At 34.8% G+C, this 9,326-nt stretch overlaps 1 long non-coding RNA gene across 1 annotated transcript; it reads left to right on the top strand.

The window, feature by feature from the left end:
- The first annotated feature begins 2,667 nt into the window (after positions 1-2,667).
- LOC141385714 (uncharacterized) lies at positions 2,668-7,021 on the top strand. Its single transcript, XR_012406582.1, has 3 exons — positions 2,668-2,751; positions 4,765-4,874; positions 6,137-7,021. It is a non-coding gene; the product is annotated as an uncharacterized lncRNA (long non-coding RNA).
- The last annotated feature ends 2,305 nt before the right edge of the window (positions 7,022-9,326 follow it).

The following is a 9,326-nucleotide window of genomic DNA, read 5'->3' as shown; positions in this document are numbered from 1 at the left end:
AGCACCCGGAGTAAACCGTAGGAAATAGTTGGAAAAGCAAATACTATACTAAACACTGGTTACAGTTTTCCAGCTTTCTTTAGAATATTTTCTTGTGTGTTCATCAAAATAAAGAAACCCCCAAAGGTTTGTAAGAAGTACGTTCTAAGTAAATAACTTGTCTAATTACCCTATCCTGCCTAGTTAAACTAATTAATACAATTTACTATGCTAAAAATGACAAAAAATAATTTTATACACACACACACACACACACACACACACACACACACACACAAACACACACACATATATATATATATATATATATATATATATATATATATATATATATATATATATATATATATATATATATATATATAAATTGAAAGTTTACAGAACAAACCATTATACAATCATTATACAATAACTCACCTAATTACCCTAACCTGCCTAGTTAACCTAATTAATCTAGATAAGCCTTGAAATGTCACTTTGAGCTGTATAGAAGTGTCTTGAAAAATATCTAGTAAAATATTATTTACTGTCATCATAGCAAAGATAAAATGAACCAGTTATTAGAGATGAGGTATTAAAAGTATTATGTTTAGAAATGTGTTGAAAAAAATCTTCTCTCTATTAAAATAAAGGGGGGCTAATAATTCTGACTTCAACTATATATATATATATATATATATATATATATATATATATATATATATATATATATATATATATATATATATATATTAGTATAAAAACCCATTAAGCATTTATAATACAAGGATTGAATGAATAAACTAAAGGAAGTTATACATCATTATTTGTCACACATCTCTCATGCTCCCTAGCAGAGCAGGAATATTAAAAGCATGCTTTGGGTGAGCTTCAGATATCCTGAAAAAAGGACGCATCTGTTAAGAGTATCTCAGTCCCTTTGACGAAAAAAAGAAAAAAAGAAAGAAAAGGCCTCCGCCCCCATAAAGTGAGCTTGGAGGAAGGGGTAAAGGGGTGGGGTAACCTCACGAGGCGCCCCTTTCTGCCTGAGAGGAGATGCACATACCAAGAACTTCATCAAGAGTGGAAGACATCCATCATTCGCCCCAGTGCCATTATAAACAACCCAAACCTAGCCATGGAGAGCCACAAATGGTGCACCACCTCTAGTCTGACAAGATAGATGGTCCAGCGTCTAGGAACAACCATCCGGTGAAGAGTAGACAAAGCAGTCCATCTGCTGGTGAATTAAGACAAGACTGCACAATTTATTTTAATATTTTGACGTGCATACATAAAGTGTTATTAGCCATTTGGAGGGTGTGCCCCACTGGCACAGTCAGTAATTGCTGCTAAATGGCTGTGTATAATGAAAGATCTCACGGCGCTAAAGCAAATCAACCTTCCTGTTGCTAAGTAATCACCATTAAACATGGTCGTATGTGGCTGTATTTAGTGTTTACGTTGCAACAGGGGGTGTTAGATTTACATAATTACATTTGCTGGATTTCAGTTACAGTTTGAAACTGTCAACAGGAGCACAGGGTAAAGTAGCCATGCATTTGCAAATATACTGTAGCATGCAAGTCTTTAAAATGGAAGATAAATAGCTGAATGGGAGCAGAGTTTCTATGAAGTGCACGATTTTCACAGCCCTCTTGAATCACATCAAACGGCAGGTGTGATGGCTCAGATGGTATACTGAGGGAAGAGGAAGCTTTGTTGTGGACCACATTGTGCTCTTATGGAAGGATAGGACAGAGTGGAACCTTAAAATTGATTTAACTACCTGCCATTATAATAGATCCACAGGCAGAGCAAATTAATTCCCACTTTCAACTGTCATTTTTTTTCTAACCTGTAGCTGTATCTCTCAAGTCACAGTCACTGGCCAGGTTTGACCTTTTTTGCTTACAGAGCAGAGTTCATATTTACATATGTAGTTTACATTTATGTGATATGCATTTGGTTTAGGTGTCTATCAATGATGTAAATATCTAATGCAAAACTTTCCAAAAGTGCTCTATGACATTGAAGTCTGGTGACTGTGTAAGGTATGCCATTTGAGTTAAAGAAACTCATTGTCATTTTCAAGAAAGCAGTTTGAGTTGATCTGAGCTTTGGGGTATTAATTCAAGAGGGCTAATAGTTCAGACATATTTAATATAAATCTGCAACACCACAGATCTTCCGTTGTCCAGTTTTGTTGTGATAGGTATGTGGCTTTAGTAAGTGAACAAATATTTACACGTTTTATATGTGCAGTTGCAATCCTACAACTTGGCTATAAAAAAAATGAAATGCTCAGTTTCACCTTATACAGTATGTGTTGCGTAGGGATGCTATGCAAACCATGGTAGTTCCAAATGCAGCTTTATTAGGAGAATGGTCTGACAGGCAGGGTTCAAAAACCAGGATTGACAGTGTAGTAGAAAATCCACAAGCATAATCCAAAAACAGGCGAAAGGTTCAGGTAAGGCAGCAAAGAATCAAAACACGATAAACAGTCCAAAGTTAGAAACCAAGGAAACCCACTTACGTAAAGACAGCAACAGCTAAACAATACTCAGCAACATGTGCGTGAAACAGACGGGTTTAAATAGTCCAAATAATCAATGGTCATGAGTATCAGCTGTGAGTGTCTAATCAGTCGAGATCTGTTACCGGTTGTGTGTGTGCTGCATGACTGGGTTTTGAAGTTCATTATGAAGCAGGGTTGTAGTTCATGTGAGTGTGAATGTTTTCCAGCAATCTCTGGTGGTTGGATCGCAGGTAATCATGACAATTTGAAAAGGATACTGAATTTTCATTATTCAACTATACTTAGCAGGCACACAACATCAGAACATGTTAATTTTAGATTAGATTTAAGTCGTAACATCAGGTGACCAAAATTCAATGTCTAGCCAGCGTCTACAGACAACGTTATTTTGATGTCTAACAACATCAAATGACACAGATACTTGGTTGATTTTAGGTTGTGTTGGAAAGTGAACAAATTAGTGGAGCCAACATATTAAATCAACATCATATTGACGATAAATACTGACATCTATTTTTTCGGCAATGCAACTAATATATATATATTAGTTATGTGTGTGTGTGTGTATATGTATGTATATATATATATATATATATATATATATATATATATATATATATATATATATATATATATATGTGTGTGTGTGTGTGTGTGCGTGTGTGTGTGTGTGTGTGTGTGTGTGCGTGTGCTTTTCTTTTGTGCTGTAGCTCATCTGCTTCTTTGTGTGTCCATGTGGATTTTAACAGATGCTTCTTGAGTTACTTTTGGCTTTCTGTCAGCCAAACCAGTCTGACCATTCTCCTCTGACCTAAACAAGCCATTTTTACCAATATTTTTACCACACACTGCAGAATTTTCTCTTTTCTCTATATACTCAAGATATTTGTGTTAAAATCCCAGTATATTGGCAGTTTCTGAGATTTTCATGTCATCTTGTCTGACACTAACAACCATACCGAATTTAAACTCACTTAAATAATCATCGCCATAATTTTATGTTCAGTTTGACTTTCAGATGATCCTATGCATAAAGGTAATCGCTAATATATATATATATATATTTTTTTTATTAAAAGCAGTTGATCAAGTATCTTAGAAAGTGGCTAGTGTGAATGTATGTGTACTCACTGGGGTAGTACCTTTTTTTAAAAGGTTACCTTTGTATCCTCCATTGCACATTAGTACCTAAATTATTTTTTTTTTTTATAATAGTGTACACTTTTATACATTTTAAGTTACCATGAGGTATACAATTGTACCTTTAAGTATGTGGCCTTGTAAGGAACAAACGTGTACTTTTTGAAAAGGTACCACCACAGTTTGAGTGTACTTACCTGTGTCTTCACATTTTTTTTTTGCAATATGCTTCAATTCATAGAATGTCTTGGACATTAGTATTTCTAAAATAAAAGTAGCAACCTTTTATTTCTTGTACTTTAGAAAATCCTTACCCCAGCATTAATTTTAAAACATGCTCAGCTCATGCTTCATTTTCCATTTGATAATGATTACATAAAAAATTGATCCCCCTCAACATGGAGTCACTTTTAAACTTCGAAGCCGCCCTTAAAGTAAATACTGCTTGATTATTTAGACATCATATTGAAAACAGAAGGTGTGGTCTATTGATTTGAAAGGCGGGTGTTCATTAAGACTTGTGTTGTGAACGTGTGACTGAATAATTGTTGTACAATTTTTTGAAACTCTTACTTGAAACTTGTGTGTGTCTGATACAGTAAGATAGCAGTGTCCTGTAACCTATCAGGGTATATTAAAACCCTGCATATAAGGATTGCTTTGTTTCTTTGCTCAATTTGAAAAAAAGTGTTAGAAACAGTGCTTGAATCAGTACTTTGTGATAGAACATCATACCGCAGACTAGTAAAATGTGCCAAGTAGAAAGTCTTTTAGGCAAGTTTGAGCTTAGTCATGATTCTTGGATGGTTTTTCACAGTTTTAAATGGGACGTAGTATTTTGCTGAGACTGCTTATCTGGTTCTTTGCAGACTAATTTAAAAGTAGTAGTGATTTTCCTTTAGGGATTGTATTTTAATTGCCGATCTGCCTTTTTCAGACCACCAAAACATACTGTTAATTGCAATCTAATAAATTTGTGCATCAAATATTAAAATAGATATAGTAACAGTTTTTTTTATATATATTCTGGTTTCTTTTTAGTTACAATTTAGCTAAGAGATATATTTATTCTAATTAATATACTTTTTTTTTTTTTTTTGCAGCCGCAGTGTCTGTGTTAAAATATTACTGCCTCAAATCTCAAAAAGCGTGTTTGATGTTCAGTGGAATCAGAACACTGCTCTCTAACCCAGATTTTAATTTGAAGGACCATGTAAGTGTATCTTTGATGTTTTATTCACCTGCCTTGCTCTTTAGACCTCATTAATACTTAAAACGGAACCACAGAGAAAAAAGGATTGAGAAAAAAGAGCTGATGTGAGCAAATGTGACTTCAGTGCACACTGTAGGTTTTTCAAAACACCAATGCTTTTTTCAACTCTTAAATGCATGATGATAATTCAGAAAAAAAAAAATTATTATTATTGTCAAGTTTGATATACATTTGAATTTTTTTGAACCAGAATAACTTTACAACCAGAGTTATATTTAATTGTTTTGCAACTAGAGGTGAACAAAAACTTTTTTTTCTTCAAAAAAAGAAGCTTCATTGCTATACTTTGTAATTTTATTAAAGGGGTGGTCCACTATGATATCATATTTCAAACTTTAGTTGATGTGTAATGTAGCTGTGTAAACATAAACAACATATCTGAATGTAAAAAGTTCTAAGTTCAAAGCAAAGGGAGACTTTTATGGTCGTGACATGGAGCTGATTAGCAGCACATTATGACGATGACAATCAGAGTCAATTAAGGGCGGGCCTTTAAGAGGAACATGGAAATTTGACAGTCGTTTTCATGTTAGCTGAGTAGCTGTGTATAATCAAAGTGAGATATATGAAAAAATAAACAAATAAAACATGAGCACACATTGCTTTGCAATACAACCAAGATTTAAATTTACATTCTGGACCACCTCTTTAAGTTATTTTGCATTTGTCTTTACTAAAGTAGTTTTATATATTTCATATTAAAATCCTATTTTACTTATTTCTAAGCATAATATCACATATTTTCCCAGTGTTAGGTTGCGGCTGAAAGGGCATCCGCTGCATAAAACATATGCTCGATAAATTGGTTAATTCCGCTGTGGTGACCCCTGGTTGATAAAGGGACTAAGCCAGAAAGAAAATGAACGAATGAATAAATGGATAAATGGATGAATGAATGAATGAATGAATGAATGAATGAATGAGCATACATTTCTATTCAATTTAAGCATGTTTGTATAGTGTTTTTCAAAACAATTATTGATTCAAAGCAGCTTTACAAAAGTTGCACATTATTGCATTACAATCAAAACCAGAAAATATAAGGGGTTGTGCATAGGTGGTGGATATTATATATAATTATAGTTATATAGTGTCGTTAAAAAAGGTGATGCCTATGTGTATATGTTCAAAGAAGTGTGTTTGTGTATTAGGTGTATGTGTTGTTCTTAAAGTCTTTAATGGTTGACATCATCTCTTCAAAGGTTTTGGATCTCATCACTGTGCTGCACTCTGCATCTCTAGAGTCCCAGGACTGAAGCAATGTTTATTTTAATAGTATTGCTATATTGTATTCATTATGTTTCACATTTTGCTTATGTGCTTTTAATTTTTATTTTATTTGCTAGTTCTTATTTACTGAATGTATCGTTTACTGAACCGTACTGAAACCGAGACCCTAAAACCGAAAACTGAACTGAACCATGAGAGGTCTGTGCATATAGGTACATTAGTTTGTGCATATATTTTAGATTAGTTAGTACCAAAAACCAAAACTGGAATTAATTTAACAACAAAACTTAAGATCACAGTTCAAAAATCAGTACACCCAAATTAATATGTTGGGGGAAAATGTTAAATAAAATAAAGGCAATTTTAATAAACAGAAGAAAAAAATCAAGAGAAACTTTCTAACTTTTGTCTTTTTTTATTGTTTTTTTTTTTGGAAAAACCTTCTGTAACAAAACATGTTAGATGACCAAACTCCTATTTTAATGAATGTAAAACTGCACCAAAAGATATATTTTTAAAACCTATTTAACTATTTTTTCAACCTATTTTTATGCATGTGTGCATGTGTGCATGTGTGCGTTATTTGTCTATTCTTTTACAGTCCTTGCTTATGATTTTGCCGACGGGGGGTTTGAGGGGCATTAACTGATGTTAAGCTAGCCTGAAGCTGAAACACCTGCTCCCTCTGTATGGCATATAAATGAGCTCTGTGCTGAAGCCACAGGACACCTTGGCAAAGGCAAACTAAACGAATGATGTGTGTCATTGCCATTTTTTGTACACATCACTGTAAACCACTGCGCCAGTTTGTCTTTATTGTTCAGGGAATTGCCACTGAACTATGACAAGATAGAGAAGCAGAAAAGAAAAATCTAGTCAAACAAAGAAGAGAGAGAGAGAGAGAGAGAGAGAGAGAGAGAGAGAGAGAGAGAGAGAGAGAGAGAGAGAGAGAAATGAAAACAGCTGTTTAGTTTTACTGGTCTAACTGATAATCTAGAGTTTATAGCCGGTCACTTTTTACCATAACCCAAACACTCTAAAACCAACAAACTAAACCATTTGTAAGTAGGAAAGGCTTTCCATTTTTAGTACATAAGCAAGTGATACGATTGGTGCCGAATAATGCTAGAGAATAGCCATGTTTAGTCAGATAATGTTACTCATTTAAGTAGCATGTAAGACATTGCAGTTTTTAATTTTTTTTAAATAAAGAGCCCTTAAAATATTCGAGCAGAAGGCTTATCCTGACCGTTACTGGAAGAAAACATCATGTGTTTGATTTTTGAAGAATTTTCTCAGGTGTACAGAATTCACTGGCACTCAGTCGAACAAAGGGTGGATTGATTTGGATTGGTAATCCTGCAGCAGCTGTATCCTCCTTCTGTCATCCCTGCTCACAAGGTGGAAAACCCAAACTTGCATGAGAGGATCATTAGAGATCCCAAACACTTGAGCTTCTTTAGCCATAAATATCCTTCTCTCCTCCCCCTTTCCCTTTTCATTCCCCAAAAGGCTTTTATAATGAACTGGATTTTTTTTCCAAGCGGAGGTTTATACTCAGAGCAGACACCTTATCTGTCAGAGAAGATCAAAGGATGAACTCGGGTTCAAAACTTACTGAGCTCAACTTTAGAATTCAATGTTTAATTAGGCCCTAATTGGTGCACAGCTAAAGAGACCTACTGAGCAGGTGTAAACAAAATGGGATACGATCCATGCGGTGGCAGGGGAATCTCGAGGGAAGCAAAAAATACAGGTGGTATGGCGCTCTACAGAGTGAATATAATACTTTAGTTTAAAAAAGGACGGTAATGAAAGAAGGCTTGGCTCTAAAAGGCTAATTGATGCACATCTGTTTATGTCATTGAATCATGTAACATGTATTTATGAATTAATTAGCATTTAATGAGCAATACTGTTGTTGTTTTCTCAAATTGTTCCTTCCTAAAACTTTGCACTTTATCAGGTACAATATGTAACATCACTGCTGAAAACAACTGATTATATCAGCCTAAGCTGATTGGCTGGTTTAAGCTGGTCAACTAGCCTGGTTTTAGAGGGGTTTTTGCCATTTTCAGGCTTGTTTCCAGCCATTTCCAGCCTGGTCCTAACTGGTCAGACTGAAAAATTACCAGCTAAAACCAGCTTGACCACCCTGGTTTAAGCTGGACATAGTTGGTTTTAGCTGGGTTCCCAGCCTGGCTAGGCTGATCAAGCTGGTCATCTCCCAGCCTGACCAGCTTAGACCAGGTGTGAAATGGCTGAAAACCGGCCTGGAATTTCCAAAACCCCTCTAAAACCCACCTGGAGTGCTTTCCAAAAACCATCGTTAGTCAAGGTCGCAAGTTCCATCGTTACAAAGTTCATTGATTTGGTGTTTCCCCAAGTCCATCGTTCCAAAGAACATTCGCAAACATGCTTGCAACTCCACCTCTTGAGTTACAAACATAGTTCCTGACTGTTTTTATTCCCAGTTATTCCCCTATGCCCTATTTATTTAGAGCATTCTAACATTTAAACTTGGAATGATTAAACAAATGACCCTGAGGTACTGAATTAAAGCCTCAGTACATTGTGAAAACTGTGGTGTTGGGCCTATTAATTGTTTATCATACATTGTATATCAGTTTGAATGCATCAGAATACTTGAAGAGTTTGTTCCCTTATGCTATGGGGCAAATGTCCCTAAAATGGGCATTTCAACATGACATCAACCCCAAACACATATGTAAGTGGACAACACAGTTTCAGGCAAAAATAATTGTGGTAATGGAGTGGCCAGGTCTATTCCCTAATCTCAACCCAATTAAAAACTCAAGGGGGTGATATTAAAGATGCAGTTTCTTAAGAAAACCCAAAATTCACAAAAACTGTGGGAAGTACTTTTTTCTTTCTTGGTTGAAATACCTGTTTATGTGAGAAGGGTTGTTTGACTTGATGCAATGCAAATGTGTATTGTAACCATTATCAAAAACAATGGCTATGCAGCTAAATATTAGTTAGTTTTGTTTTAAAAATATTCCATCATAAAGAGAAAATAGAGACATTGTTAATATAATTTGAAACATATTACAACCCAAAATCAGATAAGTTTGGGACATTATGGAAAATGCAGAGAAAAAAAAAAAGAAAGCAGTGAATAAATCTACTTTGACTTAGATA

Source organism: Danio rerio, chromosome 5 (assembly GCF_049306965.1).
Source record: "Danio rerio strain Tuebingen ecotype United States chromosome 5, GRCz12tu, whole genome shotgun sequence".
Taxonomy (NCBI): Eukaryota; Metazoa; Chordata; class Actinopteri; order Cypriniformes; family Danionidae; genus Danio; species Danio rerio.
The sequence above is the reverse complement of the archived record's forward strand: the minus strand, read 5'-3'. Positions and strand labels throughout refer to the sequence as shown.